General features: G+C 38.4%; 1 pseudogene; it reads right to left on the minus strand.

Moving 5' to 3' along the window:
* Positions 1–285: 285 nt before the first annotated feature.
* LOC148048050 (uncharacterized) lies at positions 286–10,239 on the minus strand (annotated as a pseudogene).
* Positions 10,240–24,922: the final 14,683 nt, after the last annotated feature.

Here is a 24,922-nt window from a genome sequence, read left to right on the forward strand (position 1 = left end):
AACTATTAACAAAGGATTTCAAGTGCCAAGACAGAGAGAGGATTCTCCTTCTGCTTTTGCTACTGGTATCTCAGTTTTCGCCTCTTGGATATCTTAAGGGAAAAAAAATTATATTTCAAATGGTCACTGAAGAGAATAGGCTTGTTTTTTGTTTTCCTAGTAAAGCATTTAAGATTTATGTTTTATTATTTCCATCTATTTGTATAGATATTTTAGGTTTTTTTTCCTTATACCTTGAATTGTCCCAAAGGTGTTTTTTTTCAAAAGCAACTGAACCTTTTTGTTTTAGGAAGAATTTATATTCTTTGCAGTCATTAGAGTCTTGAGGCTATTTGGAGGTTTATTTGTGCCCTCAGGGTCACCTGAATAGTGCAAATGGGTGTGGAATCTTCTTGGAATTACTGAAAGGACTGTGTTGTAAATAGGAGATAGGTGGTGTCATATCCCTCCCCTCACCTGAGAGAGGGCTGTTCAATCTTAATATAGATGGCCTTTGACCCCTCTTTCAAACCAGTGGTTCTCTCTGTCCAGAATGTGAACTTCACTGTCTTCAAAAGAGGGGCCTTTGTCGTTCAAATGCAGATGGACTGCAGAATTTTGTCCTGATGGCTTTGTTCTCCAGTATTGTGCTATGCATTTGTGGTTGTTTTATTTCTCCAGTGTATATATCTGCACATGACTCATTGCATTGTACTGCATACATCACATTGCTCAGTTTGTGTCTGAGTGTTTTATGCTCAGGGTGGACAAGCTTTCCGCCTTAGTGTTATTTTGGGGTTTAAAGTGTATATGCCTATTGTATTGGTTGAAAATTCTGAGCTTTTCAGATATCCCTGCAACTTATGGGATGACAACATTGCTTTGTTTGTTGTTCTCTTCTTTGCATATTATGGAGGAGCTCCTGTTGAGATATTTTTTTTTACTTGATGAAGGCCCAGTTGGGAAAGCCACAAGTTCTGAGGGTGTCCTTGATGTTATTTTAGTTCTTTCCCTTTTCCAACTTTGCTAGTAGGCAACACTGGTGTATTGGGTTCTGGTCATTCCTATTTTTGCTCCAATGGGTGATGAGAATCAAAATGTAAATACTGATCTCTGTGTGTGGATTTTTCTGGAAACTTCAATGCTAAGGCTTTGATCTTCTTTAATGTGTAGTGCACAGTTCAGGAAGACCAGACTATTTTCCTGAATGAACTTAATGTATTTGTCCACAGTGTTGATGTGTTTGGTGAAAGCTTCCAATTCCTGTGTTTTAATCTTGACCCAAATATCATCCACACACTGGTGAGTGGATGGAATTCCTATGAAGGAGTTTAGGGTTTTGGTTTCTTCCTCTTCCATGTAGAAATCAGCCACTATAGGGCATACAGGTTAACCCATGGCATGGCTGTGTTTTTGTCTGTAGAAAGCTTCATTGCACTTAAAATAGTAGTGGTCAGGCAGAGGTCCAGAAAGGCACATATATACTCTGGGCTGAGATTGGTTCTGTCATCTAATGTGTTGTTTTGTAGCAGTCGTTTCTTCACTACCATGACAGCTTCAGTTGTTGGAATGCAGGTGAAGAGTGAAGTCACATCATAAGAAACCAGTCTCATCCAGATCAAGGTTTAGTTTCAAATCCTTGTCAACAAAGTCCTGTGAATTGTTGATGTGAGGGGTGGTGTTGCTGATCTGAGGGGCTAATGGGATGGTTAGATATTTTGCAATGTTGTAGATAATGGAGTTGATGCTACTGAAAATTGGCCTGAGTAGATTTCCCTCTTTGTAGATTTTGGGGAGTCCATATATGCATGGCGTGGTTTCCCCAGGGTAAAGGCGGTAGTATTGTGGCTTTTTGATGGCATTGTCCTTCAGTAGTTGTTGCAGGAAATCAATCGCCTTTTTCCTGTAACTGCTGATAGGATCTGTCTTCAGAGTCTCATATGTAGCAGTGTCCTTCAGAAAAGTGTTCACCTTGGCATTGTAGTCATCTGTGTCCAATATAATAGCAATAGCACTTAGACTTATATGCCCACTTCACAGTGCTTTACAGCCCTCTCTAAGCACTGACTTTACAGAGTCACCAAAGTGCCCCCAACAATCTGGGTCCTCATTTTATCCACCTCAAAAGGATGGAAGGCGGAGTCAACCTTGAACTGGACAGGATCAAACAGCTGGCAGTTGGCTGGCAGTTGGCAGAATTAGTTTGCAATACTACATTCTAACCACTGAGCCACCACAGCTACTAAATTCTGTGTTATTGTATCAAATGAACACAGATGACTAATGCCTGGCCCAAGGAATACATAGAGAACTGCCAACAAGGTCAATGAAGAACAGGAGATATTTAAAGAGATAGCATCCAGGGGAAGTACCAATTATTTAGGAGAACTCCTAGCTTGCACTTATGAATAAACAGAAAGAGCAACCATTTGCAATATTTGGATGGGAAAAGCAGAAAAGTGCATGAGTGTATGCAGGTGAGAAGATTGGGAATTCTTGTAGCAGCTCAAGGATGAGGGATGTGTGTGCATAGGGAGCATGGATGCACACTCTTATGCAGATAGAAAGGAAGCATAAGCAAAGGGATTTTCAGCCAACAGCACTGATAGTTGGTGAGAAACTAAACATATAAAATACTATTACTTCTCATGTTTCATTACCAGCACAGCATGTAAGATTTAGAATCTGATGTGATGTTATTATCCAGGGGAGATTCTTGTAAACAATGTTTCTGGCAGATGAATTATACCAGTGTTTTCATTCTGTTCAAATTGCAGCCTTCTAATCAAAAAGGCTAAAAATGTACACTTCATATAATGAAGAAGCATTGAACTCTAAAAGTTCTGAAAATGAACAAACGGGTTTAATAGCATGAATGGATTTTATGTCTCTGAATGTGGACTCCCCCCCCCTCCGAAATATGGTTTTCTACAAGTTAACCAGCCACCAGAAATGCTAGAGAATCAAACGATAACTCAAAATTAGCATGTCTATTTCTGAAAATGAAACAGAGAGGAAAAAGAGAGAGGATTCACACAAGTCATGTTAGTTGTTGTTCTTATCTTATCTTACTTGAGAGACCGCCTCCTGCCAATTACCTCCCTGCGACCAATTAGATCACATAGATTAGGCCTCCTCCGAGTTCCATCTGCCAGTCAGTGCCGACTGGCAACTACACGGAGGAGAGCCTTTTCAGTAGTAGCTCCGACCCTTTGGAACGATCTCCCCGTGGAGATTCGTACCCTCACCACCGTCCAGACCTTCCGCACAGCCCTTAAGACCTGGCTAGCCCGTCAGGCCTGGGGATAAAGATGACTTGTCCCCACCCGAATGATGAATGAATGTTGCTTACTATTTTACTTCTATGTATTGTTTGTGTCCATTGTCTGTATCCTCCCCTCCTTACTTTATGTAAGCCGCCCTGAGTCCCCTCAGGGAAAAGGGCGGCCTATAAATTCTAATAAATACAAATACAAATACAAATTATCACATCTTAATGTTGAAATTGGATATTGCATTGTTTGCTGAACTTCAGTTTTTGTATTATAAAAAATACAAATGCAAAAAGTAAATACATAAATAAATAAATACCCAGTCTCTCTGTCTAGTAGGTGGCAATCATGTGTGGAGTGAAAAACTAAGCAGTGCCAAACTTGTTTATTATTTGGAGAGGAGACAACCAGAAAACTTCCAGGTGTGAGCAGTGGACTAGACTATAGTAACCCTTTCATAATTGCTACTGGCCTGTATCCAAGAACACACATGCTGTTCTGTCCAATGTCCTTTATCTTGATATGCTTGCTGATCCAATTGATGACTTGAGACAAAGGACACTGGACACTGCAGCTTGGGGCTATGATGGTCTTGACTGTAGCATATGTAACCCTATGATAGGCATATATTCACCATTATTTTACTTTTCTTTTGTAGAAAATATAAAACCACTTAATGGCTACGAAGATTCTCAGTCATCCAGGTCCATCATCTGGGTCAGAAAACCATAAAGTCAGTTGCCGCTTGAAAAAGCACCTTTGGGAAAGCCACTTAACATTATGGCCTGTTTTAGGACAGGTATCCATTAGATTATAAGTAATAGTAGTAACTCACTGGTAATAATTTAAAGGGAGTTTTGGATTTCTCAATATTATCTAACTAACGTGGGACTGAAGGATAATTAAATATATTATAACAGTATTACCCATTCCTAAATTAATATTTTAATTGCTAAAGCTCCCTGTTAGAACCTAGGACAAGAAATAGAAAGTCAGGAAGTCATAATGAGTCATCTGGAGGAGCAAATGAAAGTACGAATAATTTATGCCACGGAAAGAGATAAAGTCCTACTCAACATTCAAACACAACTGGATTCTTTTTGAACGCAAAGGACAAGGCTATTCTAAGTATATATTTTGGATCACTGTCTTACTTCTGTAAATAAAACATTATGGGACTAGGCATAATATTCATTATTCTAAGATTTATTTATTTTACATCATATTAGAGGTATGTTAAACTTTGTTTTCACCACTCTTTATTACCTACCGCTAATACAACTAACTGATACAACTCTTGAGTTCAGATTATTGTAAACCAGATTTAGTAGTTCTCTCAGAGACTCCAACTTGAAAGCAGATTGAAATGGCTATACGATGTCATACTGATGGTGATAATGATGCAGTAATTAAAGGTGAAACCCTCAGTACTTCACTTTATACTCCTTTTTTTAGAAAGTTGCTACAGAGATAGAGAAAACATAACATTAATTATTTTCTGTATCCTTACTGATCTCTATACGGCAAGTATCTGAAATACATTTACATATTCTGCAATATATTCCTGCTCTCCAGGATACTGCAGCATATTTGCAAGTGGATGCATAGCTTAACAGAGGCTGGCAAAAAAAAAGGCTAATCAGTTATCTATCTATCTGGAAATATGCTGCAGTAACCTACGGCAGCTGGAATATCTAGCAGAATATTTAAAGGTGTTTGAATTATGCAAAAACCAAGATCATGTTTATGGGTGAATTCATACTGCATTCTAGTGAGAGGAAGGCATTTGACTCATACTGTGTTTTTTTTTAACTTCATAATGCACCTTTTTTCATACTCATTTCATAATACAGTTGCCACAGCCTCCTATCCTTCATTTTAAAAAAAGTGTTGGCTTTGGCATGGAAATAAAGTAGTATGCATTAAAAAGTGAAGAGTTTAGAAGGTTACATTCAAGTGCTTTCAGTTCACTTCCTGGAGCCAGCTGAGACTCAAAGCAACGAGATAGAAATGTACAAATGCCCCCTTTGTGACTCTTGGCAGGATGCCAAACCTGAAACAAGGGAAGCTCAATATATCAGAAGATTGGCTTCACATACCAAAATCGAGTCCAGTTACCAAATATCTTCCAAATTCTAGGGAAACAAAGGCTATGCTTAATTTTCCACAGACAAAAGTAGAAAAACCAACTGGTGAAGTCTGATCCAGACTGAAGCTTTCTCTGGTATGATAATCAAGCATTTGTATATCCTGTCCTTACAGCACTTTAATGGAGAATTTTATGTGCTTTTAAAAAGGTGGTTTAAAAAAAAACACCTTCCTTTCTCCTCCATCCCACAGAGCTTCATCTCTCTGCATTTGGGATCTATGTTTTGTAGTGTGGGAAGTTAGCACCTACCCCTCTCCTAGAAAAATGAAATATTTTAGGAAATATTAAAAGGACAGAGTATTTCCCCTAAAAGGGAGACAGAAACTCAGTCCCCCCACAACCCAACTTTGTTAATGGGCCATTAAAGCCTGGGCCAGTCTATTCTACATAACAAAGATCTACCTCTTTTAAACAGAGCTATAGGAGGAAATGCCCAAAGCTCCTTCATTACATCATCATCCAGCAAGGCTCAACTAAGCCTGGGACACAGACAACCTACAAAATTACCCCTGCATGGCCTCATGGGAGTCTGACAACCAATTAGAATATAAGCTCAAACTCGAAAGCCCAGAGAGGGCTTAAAGCCCAGGCACTCTCAGCATCTCTGCCCTTTTCTCTTTGCCCAGGATCAAAAAACCCATGTGGTCCTATCCACCATTAAACCATCTTATCAAGCAGTCTCCATGTTTCCAGTGTCTTTCCCTCACTTGCAACTGAACCCAGATGTGCATTTCTTTCAACAGTAATTAAATCCCTAACTAGATGGCAATCTCTAGTTGGCTTTGGCAGCAGCCCACTTGGATCAAGCCTGGTTAACACTTGAATGGGTGACAATCAGGAGATCCGACAGTGGCAGGATAGGCAGACATATAAAAGAAATATATCCTGAAGGAAAAGTCTGTCGAACCATTTCTACACAATTGTCCAGAAAATGACATGGGTAATTGCATGAGAGCAAGGTATCTTTTTCTTACTGTATGCCGTCTGTTCCCTGCCTCCTTGTATTGCCATATCAATATTTAAGGTACTTGGGAAATTGTTTTCAATTACTTATTCAGACCTGTGAAGAAAAAGAAATTGGACTGACTTAGGTGTATATAATAGTGTTCAGTGTTCCTTTCCATTATTCGGCCCACTGGGAGCTCATTAAAGGCATCTGTTTCCAAAGAGAGTATCTTCCACTCAGTAATTTTATAAGTAGAGGAGGCTTTGTTTGGGTCACCCTGAATCTTCCTAGCTTAAAACTAAAATCTAAAGGATTTTTATATGCTCCCCTGGAAATTAGGGGGTAGTCAGATTATCTAGATAAATCAGTAGAAAGTGTTACTAACGTTAAGATTTTCAGGCACATCAGAAGACAAGTCATGCCGAAGAAGCGTTAACCTGACTTCCGCAAGGGTAAGCCCTGTTTTACTAATCTGTCAGAATACTTTTGAGACATCAGAAAATCATGTGGAAAAATGTTTCTGATAGTCCTTCAGTGAAGCGTCAGAATGAAGTCATGGCAAAATATGAAACAGGACAGACTAAGGAATACATAATTAATTAATTATTGCATAATTAATGAAAAGGCAATTTTATGAGCCGTGTTGGCGCAGTGGTTAGAGTGCAGCACTGCAGGCTACTTCTGCTGACTGCCAACTGACTGATCGAATCTCACCAGGCGTAGGGTTGACTCAGCCTTCCATCCTTCCGAGGTCAGTAAAATGAGGACCCAGATTGTTGGGGTCAATATGCTGACTTTAAACTGCTTAGACAGGGCTGGAAAGCACTGTAAATCTGTATATAATTCTAAGTGCTATTGTAATTATATTGCATCAACAGAACTCTAGATCAGTGGTAGTCAACCTGGTCCCTACCACTCACTAGTGGGTGTTCCAGCTTTCATGGTGGGCGGTAGGGGTTTTGTCCGATATTGAAGCACTTTCCTTTTTTAAAAATTTCATTGACTTTTTAAAAAAAAATTCATAGCATTATTTAAAAACATTTTCATAGGTTTTCATAAAATCACCATTACTCTGGAACGGGTGGGCGGTTAGAAAATTTTACTACTAACAGAGATACAAAAATGGGTGGTAGGTATAAAAAGGTTGACTATAGCAATAGCAATAGCAGTTAGACTTATATACCGCTTCATAGGGCTTTCAGTCCTCTCTAAGCGGTTTACAGAGTCAGCATATTGTCCCCAACAACAATCTGGGTCCTCATTTTACCCACCTCAGAAGGATGGAAGGCTGAGTCAACCCTGAGCCGGTGAGATTTGAACAGCCGAACTGTAGAACTACAGTCAGTTGAAGTAGCCTACAGTGCTGCATTTAACCACTGCGCCACCTTGGCGCTACCCCCACTCTAGATCAAGAGAAGATATTCTTCCTCTCTGTTCTTCGTTGGTTAGATAGCATTTAAAATATTGTGTCCAATTCTGGGCATTACATTATACAAATCACACTGACGAAGTGAAATGTGTCCTGAGTAGAGCAACCAAGATTGGAAGGGGTTGGAAGGAAAAACTTATAGAAAACATTGGAAGAGATAGACATAAGATTATTGTGCAGACCTATAGCCACATGGGAACATCTGTCACGTAGAACACAAAACAGATTGTTCAGAGATGTTCCAGATGACATGACAAAAATCGATTTAAATTACAAAGATACAGAGAGTCCTTGATTTACAACAGTTCATTTAGTGACTGTCCAAAGTTTCAACAGCACTGTAAAAAGTTACTTATGACCGTTTTTCACAGATACAACCTTTGCAGCATCCCCATGGTCATGTGATCAAAATTCAGATGCTTGGCAACTGGTTCATACTTATGACCATTGCTGTGTCCCGAGGTCAGGTGATCACTTTTTGCAAACTTCTCCCAAGCAAAGTCAATGGGGAAGCCAGATTCACTTAACAGCCAGGTTACTAACTTAGCAATTGCAGTGATTCACTTAACAATTAACCAATTTCGTTGTATTAACCGAATTTGTATTTATTTTGTACAATGACAATAAAGACTATACTACTACTAACAACTGTGGCAAAAGTGTCGTAAAGTGTGCAAAACATACTTAACAAATTCCCACTTAACAAAAGAAATTTTGGGCTCAGTTGTGCTTGTAAATGAAGTACTACCTGTACAGTCTTCACCTGAATATTGTAGAAAATTTGAAATAATTGATTTCTGACAATGGAACAGGTGTCTGCACTGGAGGTGCTGGGCTGTATGACCAGCCATCTAGGGTACATAGCAGTAGATTTCTGCACTGGGCAGGGAGTTGGGCACTTAGAGAAATGGGAATTCAAGAACATCTCATAATCTTCATGTGAAACTAAAGGTCAGGAAGTCATAGTATGGACAGAACATGGTGAAAAAGACTGGGCCCAGGTTGTCAAAGACATGAGACAAGGCTGTATCCTCTTGCTTATTGATATGCTGAATCAATTACAGGAAGATGGATTGGGAAAAGATGGGCACGGTTAGAAAATTGGAGGAAGAAACATCAATAACCTGCCGTATTCTAATGACATTACTCTGTGAGCTGAAAATGCAATATATATATATATATATATATATATATATATATATATATATATATATATATATATATATATATATATATATATATATATATATATATATATATATATATATATATATATATATGTATCTGCAAACTCTAATAATAAAAGTCAAAGAGTACAATGAAAAAATAGGACTAGAATTAAATACAAAGAAGACTAAACTAATGACTAGAGTTACAAGAACCAGCCTTAAAACTGGCAATGAAGATAATGAAATGGTAGACAGCTTCTGCCTTTTAAGATCAACCATTAACAGTAAAAGGAGAAGTCAAAAGTCTGTTGCAGACTGTAATTTGGGAGAGCAGCCACAAAAGACTTGGAAAGATATTTAGATTCCTTATTATGTGGATTTACCTCTTCCTATCTATTGGCCACCGTGCCTTTCTCAAAATGTGCTCTCATAGTTTGGTCAGTACTTTACAGATTCTTCTTCTCTTCCTTGCTCTACATCTATTTCCATCAATTCCTCTGCCTTCCATCTTGGTAATGGCTGATCAAGCTTCATCTTCTAGCATTAGAGGCTCTAGTAAATGGGGAATAACATCTAAGGCAGCAGTCCCAAACCTTTCCAGCAGCTCAACCCGATGTGGGGTGCACATGTGAGTGACAGTTCATGTGTGACTATGCATGTGTGCACAGCTCCATTCGTGTGAGCAGTGCATGTGTGTGCCCTCCACTTGCGCAAATGGAACTTGGTGTGAGAATGGCAGGCACCATGCCACTCACGCAAGCGATGTCGCACACTTGTGCTCATGTGCAAAGCTCTGCTTGCAGAAGGGGAGCTTTGTACATGAGGTCAAGCACCCTCCACTCGCACAAGTGGACCTTTCTGCGTAAGTGCAAATGCCCTCTGCTTGCACAACTGGAGCTTCACATAGGCACACTTGCCCAATGCTTTCACAAGTGGAGCTTCACATGTGCATGCTTGCCCATTTCTCCTGTGGCCAGGTTTTGAACAGGCTGTGCCCCAATAGTGCGCTGTAGCCTGGTGGTTACAGATTTCAGTGTACTCTTTCCATCTTTGTTTATCTTCCTTGAATCATTTATAGGTATTTCTATTATGATTTGTCTCACAGTCAACCAGATGTTTAGACTAGATTTGGCATTTTATTAACTATTGAATCCTTACCAAAGACCTGGGACCAGGCAGATGTTGATGTTTGATGGTGTTAAAGTTATCATCCAAAAGATGTAAACTGTTCCAAGAAAAGCTACCTTTTCCAATTGACCAATGTCAATGGTGACAATGTTCAAGGGATGCTCCATTTATTTCGGAATCACACGCAATGGGCCTATTATTATTGGTACTACCTTTGCTTTCTTTTGCCACAGTCATTCTTTTTCTATTGGCAAATCTTGGTATTTAGTTCTTTCTCTTCTCTTCTGCTCTCCCCAGTACTGCCACATCCACTATCTGGACATTTTTGTCTTACTTTCACTATCATTATATGCCTACTTTATTTTGTACAGTTCAGGGCACTGCACGCAATATACCCACCTTCTATTCTCCACACAACAAGAACCTTCTGTCTATTGGCATAAAATGCAATATTGGCTTACCGTTGCTTTCCAACACCTTTGGTGTTTCCACTCAAGTCACCAATACCTTCAACTTCTTCCTATATCACTGTGGCCTAACTCAGCAGTCTGCTTCTCTAGCTGGACAGCTGAGATAACTCTCATAACTCGGGTTAACCTTGCTTGGAGGATGAACTCTTGGTGTCCAGTCTACTGTACTTCACTTAATGCTCCCCAAATCATAGTCCACCATTATCCTCTGCCAGCATGAAGTAGCTCAGCAGGATTTGAGGACGATTTGTGATTTACTAGATGCATAAATCAACCAATGTGGCTTATTGAATACAGGTAGTTCTCAACTTTAAACAGTTCATTTAACGACCATTCAAAGGTACAACAGTACTAAACAAAAGTGACTTATGATCATTTTTCACACATGTGACCATTGCAGCATCCCTATGGTCATGTGATGAAAATTCATACACTTGGCAATTGACTCCTATTTATGACGGTTGCAGTATCCAGGGTCAGGTGACCTTCTTACAAGCAAAGTCAATGGGGAAGCCAGATTCACTGAGCAACTGTGTTACTAATTTAACCGGCAGTGATTTGCTTGACAACTGTGTCAAAGAAAATTGTAAAATGGGGGCAAAGTTCATTTAACAAATGTCTAATTTAGGAACAAAAATGTTGGGCTCAATTGTGGCCGTAAGTCGAGGGCTACATGTACATTATGATTCAAAGAAAGCACAATCCAGTGCCGTTGGTTAGAGTGCAGTACTGCAGGCTACTTCAGCTGACTGCTAGTTCGGCAGTTCGGCTGTTCAAATCTCACCAGCTCAAGGTTGACTCAGCCTTCCATCCTTCCAAGGTGGGTAAAATGAGGACCCAGATTGTTGGGGGTGATATGCTGACTCTGTAAACCGCTTAGAGAGGGCTGAAAGCCCTATGAAGCGGTATATAAGTCTAACTGCTATTGCTATTGCTATTGTTGTAAACCAATCCCACACTCCGTCTGCAAACTCTGAGCTCGCTGAAAAGCTCTTGTTTATAACAGAAACTTTAGGACTTCAGTGACTTTGTGATGTCTTTGGCTCTATTTCCTCCTGAGGGCAATATTCTAATTGTTGCCACAGTAAATTGCTTTAGTAGAGAACACATGAATTGCCTCATGAAGCAAGATCAATGATCCTTCTATCGCTTGCTCTCCAATAGCAGCCAATACTGAAGCAATAATCTTCCTTAATGAACCTATTTTGCCAGTGCCTTGCCAAGTGGATGTTCGATTTTCACATCAACCGATGCACCCCTAGAATACAAGAAGTGAAAGTTACTCCATCTATTACTTATCCTATTTAATTCATAACCACGGAATCCTATTCAAACCCTGTGATTTTAAAAACGATCCCTATTCAGAATAATAATGAGGAAATTAATCCAGTGTATTCTAGTGATGCAGGGAACAAACTATCAAATGAATAGCATGAAATAGTTCCTCCCATACAGAGGAGATGTAAAATATCCTGGGAAACCCACAAAGTGTAGAACACAATTAAAGCCCAAAGGGAAAAATATATGAAGTGAACAGAAGAACTGAGGGGGAAAAATGATTTCAGTTGAAAGACAGAAAGACCAAGAGCTCAAAATGTATTTCACGTACCTATATACCAGTGACATGCAGATAAATCCTGCATTACTTTCACACCAATCTTCATTCAGTTTGATGAAAGAAAACTTGTTTGAAACATTTCTTCAAATAACGAGAGATTTGGGTGACATTTTTATGAGTAGAAAGCACTTACTGTATTTCATTATGAGATAGTTTAGAGAGGTCACTGTGTCTTTCATTGTACATTTTTTTCCTTCAACTTTCTGTAGTTTCCCTGAATTTTCTTGTTCAATTCATCATTTCAGTTTAATTCATCAGGGAAGATATAATATATATTCTGAAGGAATTCTTCCCTTGACTTTTTCGGGTTGCCAGATATAGCCAGCCAGAGAAGCTTTGAGGGAGATGGAAAGATCAGCAAAGAAAACAATAGCATCACCTTCAATACAAAGGAAGTCCAAAATATCACCAACAGTTCAAAAGAAATTAACAAGAACTCGGAGAACAAGGTAAGCAAAAGGGGGAGATGTAAAATATCAAGCAAAAAACTCTAGGATCTGTAGCATTTATTAATAAGAGTTCTAATCCATCTCACTCCAAAGGCTCAAACTGGGTTATAAACTATGATAAGACATAAAAGTTGCAGCATCTGTGTGATGACATTATCTTGTCAATGTCATATATGTGTTCCTTGGCATCTACCAGGAAGCAGGCAATTGATGGCATTGGTATCATATCATTGTGTAAATGACACTGTTATATCATTGCATTATGTATTTGATGTAAGGATACAAATTACATCATTTGTATGATGATGTTATGTTACAGCTTTCATCATTTTTATGTCACCCTGCCTTGTAATTTATGCTGCTGGTAGTCTCCTATCAAAATACTAGTCACACCTTATGTTCCTTAGCCTCTATCCCCAAACAAGACCGGCCATCTGCTGCCACTGGCTGAGGCATTGAGATGTTATGCAGTAAATGACAAGTGGCTATTAGAATTTGGACAGCAGACATTTTGTTAATAGAACCGGAATTTAATAGTGCTTATAAAAATAGAGTTGTAAGGTGGAAGTAGGAATAACCTTGAAGAATGGAAAGAAGAGTTAAACCAAGGCCACAAAAACTAAATATCAGTCCAGAAAAGAAATGTAATTTGATTATGGTAAGTATGCCAGATAGGACTCTCCTAGAATCAAGATCACGTGAAGTGTTAACACCACTTTACAATGCCTTGGTAAGGCCACACTTGGAATACTGCATCCAGTTTTGGTCACCATGATGTAAAAAGGATGTTGAGACTCTAGAAAAAGTGAAGAGAAGAGCAACAAAGATGATTAGGGGACTGGAGGCTAAAACATATGAAGAACGGTTGCAGAAACTGGGTATGTCTAGTTTAATGGAAAGAAGGACTAGGGGAGACATGATAGCAATGTTCCAATATCTCAGGGGTTGCCACAAAGAAGAGGGAGTCAAACTATTCTCCAAAGCACCTGAGGGCAGAACAAGAAGCAATGGGTGGAAACTAATCAAGGAGAGAACCAACCTAGAACTAAGGAGAAATTTCCTGACAGTTAAAACAATTAACCAGTGGAACAACGTGCCTCCAGAAGTTGTAAATGCCCCAACACTGGAAGGTTTTAAGAAAAGATTGCACAACCATTTGTTTGAAATGTGTAGGGTTTCCTGCCTGAGCAGGGAGTTGGCTTAGAAGACCTCCATGGTCCCTTGTTATATTGTTAATTTTCAAGAGAAAAACCACTTCTCACTGGTTTTGAATTATAATAGTGAATCTAATCAGTCCTGTAAATAGTACATTTAATTTTGGGAGAGCTTCTTTAGACCTTTCCCAGTCCTCACATTCTATATCTGCCTTAATGAAACCCTTTGTATTCTCTCTGCATTCTAATTGGCAAACACTCGGGACCTACCAAGGCAGCCTAAAATTTTAGTGCTTATTATAATTAACTGTGATGCTAGTGATGCACGAGCACGCATGTTTCATTAGTTTGGTTAAGCTCGCCAACACACATACACTCCTCATCCAGATTCATTTATAATGTATTCTTCATCTTCCTGAAGAGAGAAAAAAATTATAGGATGTGATTATTGCTATAGCACATGCAGCTTCACTTTGCATAATTTGCCATGCTCAGGATTTATGTCACTTGGGGTTTCTGACTTGGCAAGAGTCCTTCTTCTAATGGGTATGCATTAAGTGAGCCAGGAAAGACAGGTGGTAAAAAATGGGAAAGAGAGACATAGGATGGTTGGAGTGTTACTCCATGAGGAGCTAGTCCCTAAGCAAGTCAGACAGAGCCACTTCTTTCATGAAGGACCAGCTTTCTCCAGGTGGCAAATCGTTGAAAATATCTGGTTTAGAACCTAAACTTGAAAAATACATTATGGTGTAGCAATGTGTGTAAGAAGGCATTAACCTGGGCAGGGTTGTGTTCCAACTAACATGAAAGCTTGAGCAGCTGAATATTCAGAGTGGAAATGCTTCCCCCCCCCCCCCCGCCAACATTTGTCCTTAGTATTCAAGAACTGGAACAGAAGGTCAGACTGATTTGTGAAGAAAAACAAAACAAATAGAAAATGCTCTCAATTGGGCAAGAGCTCAAATTCATCTAGTCCAAAGGATTTCCTGTAATTTCCAGAGACATTTCTAAAAAAATTAGCCAAGTTGGGCATACTTCTTGGGAAAAATAATTCCAGTACCTTCAGACTAATAGCAGGTCATGAGTGTGTTGAAGCCTTTTCTCCCACTTCTTTGTTTGTATTTTTTTAAAAAAATGTATCTATTTTAATGAAATTTGCTTCAAAGTTACTGAAAACGGGATGAAAGTTTAAGCAGCCTGTTATGTATCTGTGTCTGTGTCTCCCAACATTTAATTTAGGAATTTCTTTGCATTAACATCTTGGTTTCCAGGCTGCTGTTGAATAAAGGATTCAGTCAGCCACTTAAGAAAATTTGTGATGCTGGGAATGGAGAGCTCATTTGTTTATTTACTTACAACAGTAGAATTGCTTTTGTATCTTGGTTTTTCAATTCTAATATTTTCCTAGCCTCACCAGAAGTCATTGTGTCAATAATTTCTCCTTATATTTTCCAAGAATAACAATCAAATGTTGGCACAATGACTTTCAGGTAATGCTGTGGGAAGCCCTGAATATGAATATTTGTGTGTCCTGAGGATTGATTTGCCATTGTGTTAACTTCTTCAGAACAGATCTGAAAATGAATTTGGCAAAAGATGTCACATCCCCCTACATTGCTTGTGTTCAATGAAGGAAAATGCTATGGCCACTGATCACTTTTCTCCTTATTGAAATTATTTGGATTATGCATTTCAATTGCCTCTCTCATCATTCTGGGGTAATACTTGTTACGTCATACTAGGATGCTGATGTTCTCTAGCTCTATTTTGGGATTCGATTAATATTTTAAGATTGGTGTTCAGCCAAGGCTGATTGCCTCTTATAGTTATACCTAGTGTTTATTTCCAAATTTAACAGATGTTCCTCATCTGCTAAATTGGGTTAATTACAGTACTCTCCTTGATATCAGTAATTATTCCTGCAGATCGTAGTTTGCAAAACTATCTATATTACTGTAAGTAGGTACCTGGGGTATACATACATATACACATACATACTGCGTACGTGCGCGCACATACATACCAGTGTATAGTCAACCACACAGTTCCATGATCGTGTATGTATGTATGTATATGTACAAACAAACACACACACACACACACACACACACACACACACCTATAATTCACAATCATGGGACTGTGGGATTGGTATGATAGTTGTAACTTTGAAGACAGGTGGTAAATCATTTCTTCCACGGCAGTCATAACTTTAAACTGTCATTAAACAAATTGTTGTAAATCAGGGCCTAGTTAGACCTGGAATAATATGGATAACAGTTGTGGCGTCTGTTCTCTCTCTAATTGTTTCTACTTGTCCTACCTTATCAGGCAAGAGGAACATGCTCTAGGTTGGCTAAGGAGGACCCTTTCTGCTGGAGCACCTGTCCTAGGAAACATCATTCCACATGTAATTAGGTCAATTCTAACTTTGCTGGCCTTTTGCAAAGTCCCCAAAACTTGGCTTTGCACCTAGTCTGGGCCCCCATATGTCTGATGGAGCCCATGCATTACTGCTGGTTTGCTGCGCATGTGTGTGCAGTTGCCCCTAAATAATTCTGCGCATGCACAGAACATTAAAAAAAGAATTAAAACCATGCTGGCAACATCATGGGCAATCGGGGAACTGGTTTGGGGGTATGGCCAACCTGCTGTCCCTACTGCTTTGACGACTCAGTCCCAGTATCCACTACCGGTTTGCCTGAACCAGTGTGAACTGGTAGCAACCCACCTCTGAGCCCATGTAATCCTTCTGCCACTTTGGAGTTTTAAGGGGCTTTGGTTTTGGTTTCAGGGGTTTAAAGAAGATATTCAGGTTTTCATGCTACAAGTAGAGGCTCATTGGTTGCTTCCTTTTCATTAGAAGTAATATATCAAAATGTAGTTATCCTGCAGTGAGGATACCTCGCAACCAGGCTAATCATGGTATTGAATAAAATACAATCAGCTTAATTCCTCCACATATCAGCTCAAACAAAAACCATGGTGGTCTGAGGTATGAACCCAGCCACAGTGATGATACAAAATCTGAGATATTGATAGGATTGAGCGAAAGAATGGAAATGGGACAATTATAGAAGTTCCATTAAGCACATACACAGCACATTGCAAATGTTATAATTTTGCTGATGTTTCATAAAATGATCCTGTTCAGATGCTGGTGTAAATAATCATATGTGGCTACCACAGGAATTCTGTTTTTCATCTTTTCTGTGTAGCTCAGAAAGAGTTCACAGTGCAATCTCTAATTTACAGATTTGATACATCAATGAATAAAATTAAGAGCAAGAACACAATCTCTCTTAAAAAGAGAATTTGTTTAATTTAATTGAAAAGGTCAGATACTATTTTAAAAAAAATCTAGCTACTTGCATGAACCAATCATCAATAAACATTTTTTCCTCTCAAGATTCCTTCCTACTTTTAAAAATGATGATTATCATCATTTATTTCTATGGGTTATATTTATCAGTATTTACTCCATTAAAAATTGAAATTGAGGAAGCTTCCTGGGAGGAGCCTGCTGGTGGTGGCAGCAAAAAAATCAGCTGCCTCCGAATTCCTGGCTACGTACCTGTTTAGAGGATCTTCCATCTGACGTCTTATCAGGTTTTCTTATCCTTCAGGCAAGAAGGAAAGAAGAAACTGTTTTGCTGGCAAATGCTCTTTGATTTTTGCAGCTTTTGTGCTTGCAGGGAAAGGGGGGCTAGCCCAAGGCAGAACGGCTGTCCGTGCTGGGAACTTCAAACTGCCTTGTGCAGGACAAAGTAGGTCTCCCCCACTCAGTTCAAAGTTTTGTTTGATTTAATCTTATCACGAGCTGAATCCATTTCCGTGCACAATAATTGTTTATCAACATTTTAGCTTCTTTTCTTTTTCTCCTCCGAAAAATTATTTACTTAGAGGCTTTTAAAATGGCGCTGAGCAGGCTGGTTTCTCCGGTAATAATGAACACTTTTTGTTAATCCTCACAAGAATTCACAAGAATTCAAAACAAAAGAGATTGCTTATCATATGTTTTGGTTTCACAATAGGCCAGCAGAAGCTTTTTAATTAGCTTTATTTCTACAAGAATGTTACTCCTTCATTAACTTTGCTTATCTGGAAGTTAAATGGTGATGAATCTGCTGAACGGTCTTGTTACAATGTTTACTCACTGAAAGTTTTGCCAAGCCTTAACTTCAAAATAAAAGGGGAACTCAGCCTCTTTACTTAAAGCTGCATATTCAGGCAATAGAGTTTTATTAACTGCAGGCAGATAAATTTTGAAATGGCTTCAAAACCAAATATTAACTTGAAGTTGTAAATTTTTTTTCTTATTACTATTCAAAATACCAGCTTCAATTTTGTAAAAGGCTTTCTTATCCAGCTGCGTTACAAGATGGCGATTTTATAGCTTCTGCGTTTGATATATGACACACTCAATCAGTTCTATTCTCCTGAAGACTTCTCCTTATTAACTGTTAAAAGTCTATAAATAGTATCCCATTTAAAACCGAGGGGAGCAGAGACTTTGTTTGTTTGTGCGTTTTTTATAATGGCTCCCAAATCGAAGCAGTCTAAGCATTTCCTTAATAATACATCTCAAGAAATTGTTACAAAATCGCTGCCCTTGCCTCCCACGCCCTCTACTGGAGATCTCTTAACGCAAGAATTTCTTTTTGAAACCCTTAAAGAGTTCAGACAGGAAATTAAACAACTTTTATCGGACTTATATGATAAACTGGACGCCAAGATTGCTCAAACAAGGGAAGATACGATCAGAGTTATGACTGTTATGACAGGCTATGTTTCTGAAATGGAGGACAAATTGGAACTTTTGGAAAAAACTAATTCTAATTTGACATCTAAAATTCAAACGTTACAACAGGAAGTTGAAAATGCTCAAAAACAACTCGTTATGATAAATTACAATAAGACTGCGTTTGCAATAAGAGTCAGAGGATTGCGTGAAAAGGAACAGGAGAATTTGAAACAGACCTTTTTTGAAGCTTTCAGACGTTCGGTGGGAAGTCCGGGATTTAACTTTGATTGGCAGAGTCAAAAAATTTATCGCCAGAACTCGTGTGTAGCAAAACAACGACAGCTTCCGAGGGACATAATTATATATTTCACCACAAGAGAATCCAGAAATGCGATAATACAGAAGTTCTACAACAACAGGCTGCGAATCGATAGACAGGACTTGATTGTTTTTAAAGAAATACCATCTCAAATATTAAGAGCAAGGAGAGACTACGCTTTCTTAACTGAAAAACTCAGAGATTCTCAGATACAATATAAATGGGAAGTGCCATCTGGTATCACAGTCACATTTGAGAACCAAAAATATCGTCTCAATTCTGTTTGCGAAGCCCGAGATTTTTACTACAAAACTCTGAAGGCGGGACTTCCTGATTCACCCGGACTTGGAGAAAGACAAGGAGAAGGAGAAGATAAGCAGCGGGACACGTGGCTACAAGGTGGAGGGTGTTGCTTTCCCTTTCCGGAAGGGCAGAAGAGTAAAGAATAAAGATCCAGCTATGCCTTTAAAATACTACTTAAAATTTTAATTTGAATAAAATTTCAGGACTCCTGTCTGGTATAAAATGACAAAGCTGTATACCGATGAAGAGATACTGAGACTGAAAGAAGCGGTGCTGAATTTGGACATATATTGTATGGGACTTATATAAGACTTGTTTGAATCTTAATTTAAACTGCGCATGATCTATTCTTTGGGGCGAAGAGAGCGGAGATCATAGTTTTCTTGGATTGTGGTTTGGGATGAATGGAGTCGGGTGCGTGGGGTAGATGGAAGGGTAGTGAACGTTCAATTAGATTATCTTGATCCAGAATTTTGTATAAATTGTTATTTGAATACAAGGTTAAGAAAGATTATCTGGAGAGTCTACACGAGGGTGGAGTAAATATGAGAGGAGCAATGGATGAGGATAAAATATATATGCGGACACGGGTAAAGGCAGGATGGGAGGTATAGAATTTATATGCGGAAGCAGGTAAAGACATTGTTTAAGATTTTAAAAATAATGAGAAGCTGAGTTTAATGTTAGAGAGTATATTGACTTCTCTTTCTTGGGGGGGGGTTCCCCCCCTTTTTTTTCTTTTTATTATTCTTTTCTTTTTTGTTCTTTATTTTTTATTATTTTTTATTATTTTGTAACTTCTAATCTATTTGGTTTCAATATACTCCAGACTTTGCTTGATAAAGAACGATGCCGGGAATGGGACCTGGGAAGTCGGAAGGGGATCAGGGAGGGGGGTTCAGGGGGTGGGTGGGGGGGAGGGTGGAAGTATAGACTCAATTTTCAGAACAATGAATGCACTTGGATACTGTTGCTTTTTTTTTCTTTTTTTCTTTTCTTCTTTCTTTTCCTTTTATTTTCCTTTTGTTTTAGTACAAAACAAATAGACCAATGAATACTAGAAATACACCGAAGCGAGGTGTAGAGGGAAAGAAGAGGGGGAAATTAAGAGGGAGTGAGAAGGGAATGTAAGGAGGGTGAGATGGTGGGAAGGGGAGAAAGGAATGGCTGAGAGGGAGGGGAAGTAGAAGAGGGGATTGTTGGAAGGGAGAAATGAAAGTTGGAGGGGTAGAAGGAAGGGTGTATGTAGGATAGAAGTGTTATGAGTTGTTTATTGCTTCTTTTTTTTAACTGCACAGTATTTAAGTGATTGTATAAAGGAAAATGAAAATGTAATAAAAGAATCTTTGACTACAAAAATTGAAATTGATACACCTGTTACCACTACCACTTCTCACAGTTGTTTGATTAGATTTTAATATTATATTGTATTTCAACATAGGCTAGTAAATAAATTTAACAGAATAACAAAGTTGGAAGGACCTTGAATGTCTTCTAGTCTAATCCCCTGCTCAAGCAGGAAACCCTATAGCATTTTAGACAAATGGTTGTTCAATCTCTTCTTAAAAACTTCCAGTATTGGAGCATTCACAACTTCTGGAGGCAAGTTGTTTCACTGATTAATTGTTCTAACTGTCAGGAAATTTCTCCTTAGTTCTATGTTGGTTCTCTCCTTGATTAGTTTCCATCCATTCCTTCAGGTGCTTTGGAAAATAGGCTTTATATCTCTTCTTAGTGGCAGCCCCTTAGATATTGGAACACTGCTATCATGTCACTTTTGATTTTATGGACCATGGAGAATGTCTTGAGGGACCTTCAGGTGTCTTAGGACCACACCTTAAAAGTCCCCTATGGGGACTCCCATTCAGACCAAATGTTGCCAAGATTCAAAAGGAACAAAAACTCTGTAATTGGAACCAGTGACAGAACTATTAGAATCAAATACCACAGGACCATTTTAATAGTTAAACAAAACCCAATGCAGGTCCCAGTCTCTCTTCTTCCAGTGAAAAAGGGGCAATTCTTGCTTTCATTTTTGAAATGGGCTCCAGCATTTGATCACTGACACTACAAGCTAAAGGTTCCCATAAGAAACAGTCAATGTAATGCAAGGAAAGAAGAAAAATAAAAATTCCAAATGCTGAAGTTGGATGTTAAAATCAATTCCAAATTAACAGTCCAGAATCTAAGTTCAACTTAATTTTGGAGATCTGCAAAATTCCTGTAGCTGTCCAGGATCTCCAGATAAGTGAAAATTATGATTCAGGCACATTGTCGTCATTGAGGGTTGGTAATTGCCAACCTATAATTAAAATTTTAGCTATGATTAATGATTCAGAGAAGCAGCCAAGCACATATATATGTTTATTCAAAAGTGTCCCGATAGCCATTGAATATTATTCAAATATTATGAGCTACTCATTTTGGGCAGAATGTTAGCTTAAAATAAAAGATTTGTTCAAGCTTGTTGAAGAGATCAGATACACTCTATAATCTATCTATCTATCTATCTATCTATCTATCTATCTATCTATCTATCTATCTATCTATCTATCTATCTATCTATCTACCTACCTACCTACCTATCTACCTACCTACCTACCTACCTACCTACCTATCATCTATCTACCTATCTACCAAGTGCACAGTAATCCTGAATGTAGGATCTGGGTAGAGGGTGGATATCTGAAGCTAAAATGTCATTGCAATGTGGATGTCCATTGAGCCACAATGACAAGAATTGCAGATAAGAAGAGGTGATTTTTGGCCAAATTCTTTGCATTTGAGCCTGTTCAGGATATAATAGGAATCAAACTGTGCACAATGGCATTGTTATAGACTTTTAGCTGTCTTCTCTGGAAACTAGAACTTCCTCCATAAATGTCCTCAAATCACATACAACCCACTCAGCTTTAGGTTTGAGAGAGAGTGAAAAATGAGAAAAATTTAGAGACACTACTCTGAGCTTCATAGAGAAAGCATGGGAAAGTAGGATGGCTAACAAGAATTTAAAGGCTCCTCTTCATCAAGCTAAAGGGAGAAGCTATTACTTTTGTACTTTTTTACAGTCTGTCTGTCTGTCTGTCTGTCTGTCTGTCTGTCTGTCTGTCTATCTATCTATCTATCTATCTATCTATCTATCTATCTATCTATCTATCTATCTATCCATCCATCCATCCATCCATCCATCCATCCATCCATCCATCCATCCATCCATCCATCCATCTATCATCATATGTTGGCCTGTCTATCATCCATCACACATAAAGACCCACACCAGAAGTGGCTTGCTCCCGGATCGGGCCGGATCGGGCAAACCGGTAGTAGCGGCAGTGGGAGGCTCCGCCCACCCACCTGGACTGTGCATACATGCATGCGTGCATGAGTGAACCAGTAGTAAAAAAATGGAAACCCACCACTGACCCACACATATAGTAAACAAACACAGGCATGCACACGGCAGCCTGGACTGTTACTAGGATTGGTTTGATCCATTGTCACAGCCTGCCTAACCCCCTACAACTTTTGAGGGAGGAGGAACTGACCTGGCCATCGGTTCATTTTGTTTTTGTTATCATTATCTGTTTCAGCTCTTGATTTTTTTTAACCATGGAATTAATTGCAACAGAATGAATTGAATGTACGAGAATAACTTGAGCAGTCATAAAACAGCAAAGAAACGGAAACCATAAATTGGACTGCTACTTTTAGCACACCCATTTTATTTGAATTTCTCTCGGAGGGAATATTATCAATTTTATTTGCCTTTTCTATCCTCAACTTTTATTGGGCTGTCTCTGGTGGAAAGATAGAGTGCACAGGCCATATGTTTCAGGGATTTGTTATCTATTTTCCCTGCCATTTCACTCCTTGTGCTTTCTTCATCTGCTGAAATGACAACCTGCTCATATTTTACCATAAAATTCCGTAAAGTACCAATTCACTTTTCTAGTGCTAAAAATAAATGCTCCACTCTTGACTTATGTAATGAAAATGTCTGCCTCTGCACTGTTTCAAATTACTTTGACATATTCAATCTTGGATTCAGTTATCAAGAACAACAATTAGCATCCTTTAAAAAGGCATTTAAAAAAAATAACAGCAGGGAAGATATCTGTAGATTTGAGATTGCAGCAGTTCTAATCTTTCAGCAATGACACAGTATCACAAGGATTTTTTTTCCCCTTAGAAGTGAAAGCAACATTTTGAGTGCTTTATAAAATACTTCCATTTTAACGTTTTGTTTTCTTTTACATTCCATTTGAATGTTCTTGGTCTTTATGAGTGTTATTCCAAAATCCGATTCAAATTAGATTCTAGATAAGAGAAATAAGATGCATAGTTAAACATTATTTTGTTGTCTTGTTCTTGTATGATGTTCGGTGATATCATTATTAATACATGAGACTGCAGTGGCAGTGTTATTAGCAGTATTTATTGGTTTTAACTGGCTCTGTTTTTATGAGTATTTTATGGGTGTTTCATTGTCTTTATTGTATGCTACCAAGGTCATGGGAATAGGCAACAAATAAATGACAGTACATTCATAAATTAAATAAATCAATATTCCAAATTACAAGGAAAAACATCGTTTAGCTACTGAACAATTGTGATTAACAGCATCCAATGAATAAATAAACAATAACTAAAGAGGTTTGGTCTCTGTGTATTATACCGAAGGGCAGTGTTTTGACTGCTAAGTGCACAAATGCAGCTAGATAGTTTAAGGAATCTTAGTACAAATAAAATTAGAATTAGAGAGGTAAAAAATTGCAGTTTTCCTATCCTATTCAGGTTTTCATGTCAAGCAAGATGCTGATTTTCCTCCAAAACTACCATGCACCAAAATAATTGTCTTCAAAAAAAATATCTTGAAGGGCTTGAATATGAAGGAAAACTGAACATAAATATTTTTTTTGGCATCTGCTGCACAAAGTTTAATGTATTTTCTTTGACTGGATAAGACAATTATCCAAACATTTGAAGTTGAACAGTTCAGGACTCAGTTTTTCCAATTGCAGGTAGTCCTCGACCTATGACCACAATTGAGCCCAATATTTCTGTTGTTAAGTGAGACATTTGTTAAATGAATTTTGCCCTATTTTATGATCTTACTTACCTCAGTTGTTAAGTGAATCACTGCAGTTGATAAGTCAGTCACCCAGTTGTTCAGTGAATCTGGCTTCCCCACTGACTTTGCTTGAAGGTCACTAAAGGTGATTACATGATCTTGGGACACAGCAATGGTCAGAAATATGAACCAGTTGTCAAAGCTCTTAATTTTGATCACATGAATAGGAAACAATGTTGTCTCAAGACTAATAGCTCCTGATAAATCTGGCCCCATAAATGCTTTATTTTCATCTTCTTTTAAAGCCATCCAAGTTAGTGGCTACTGACACACTTTGTAGCAATTAATTACATTGGTTGCACTGTGTGAAGAATGCCATTGTGTGAAGCAAATAGGTTTTTGGGTATTTCTTAGACTAATGGTATTGTAGACATGAAAACCTTCCCCTTCTATGCTGCCTCTGCATCATGCAAGTTTTATACACCTTGATTAAATCCCTGAACAGCTGTCTTTTGCCTAAGATTAAAAAAAAACCCTTGTCTTTTTTTATAAGGAAGATATTAATGTTCCCTGAATATTTTGGTTGCTCTGCTTTTTCAGGTCTATTCTATCCCTTTTTTTCCAAATGCAGCAATCAGAATAATATAGAGCTCCAGATGTGGAAGTAGCAATGATTTATATAAGGCATGTTGACAGTTTTATTTTCAATCTCTTTCCTAATG

Source organism: Thamnophis sirtalis, unplaced genomic scaffold, assembly GCF_051295495.1.
Source record: "Thamnophis sirtalis isolate CommonGarterSnake01/CBP01778 unplaced genomic scaffold, rThaSir2_p1.2 scaffold_3, whole genome shotgun sequence".
NCBI classification, from domain to species: domain Eukaryota; kingdom Metazoa; phylum Chordata; class Lepidosauria; order Squamata; family Natricidae; genus Thamnophis; species Thamnophis sirtalis.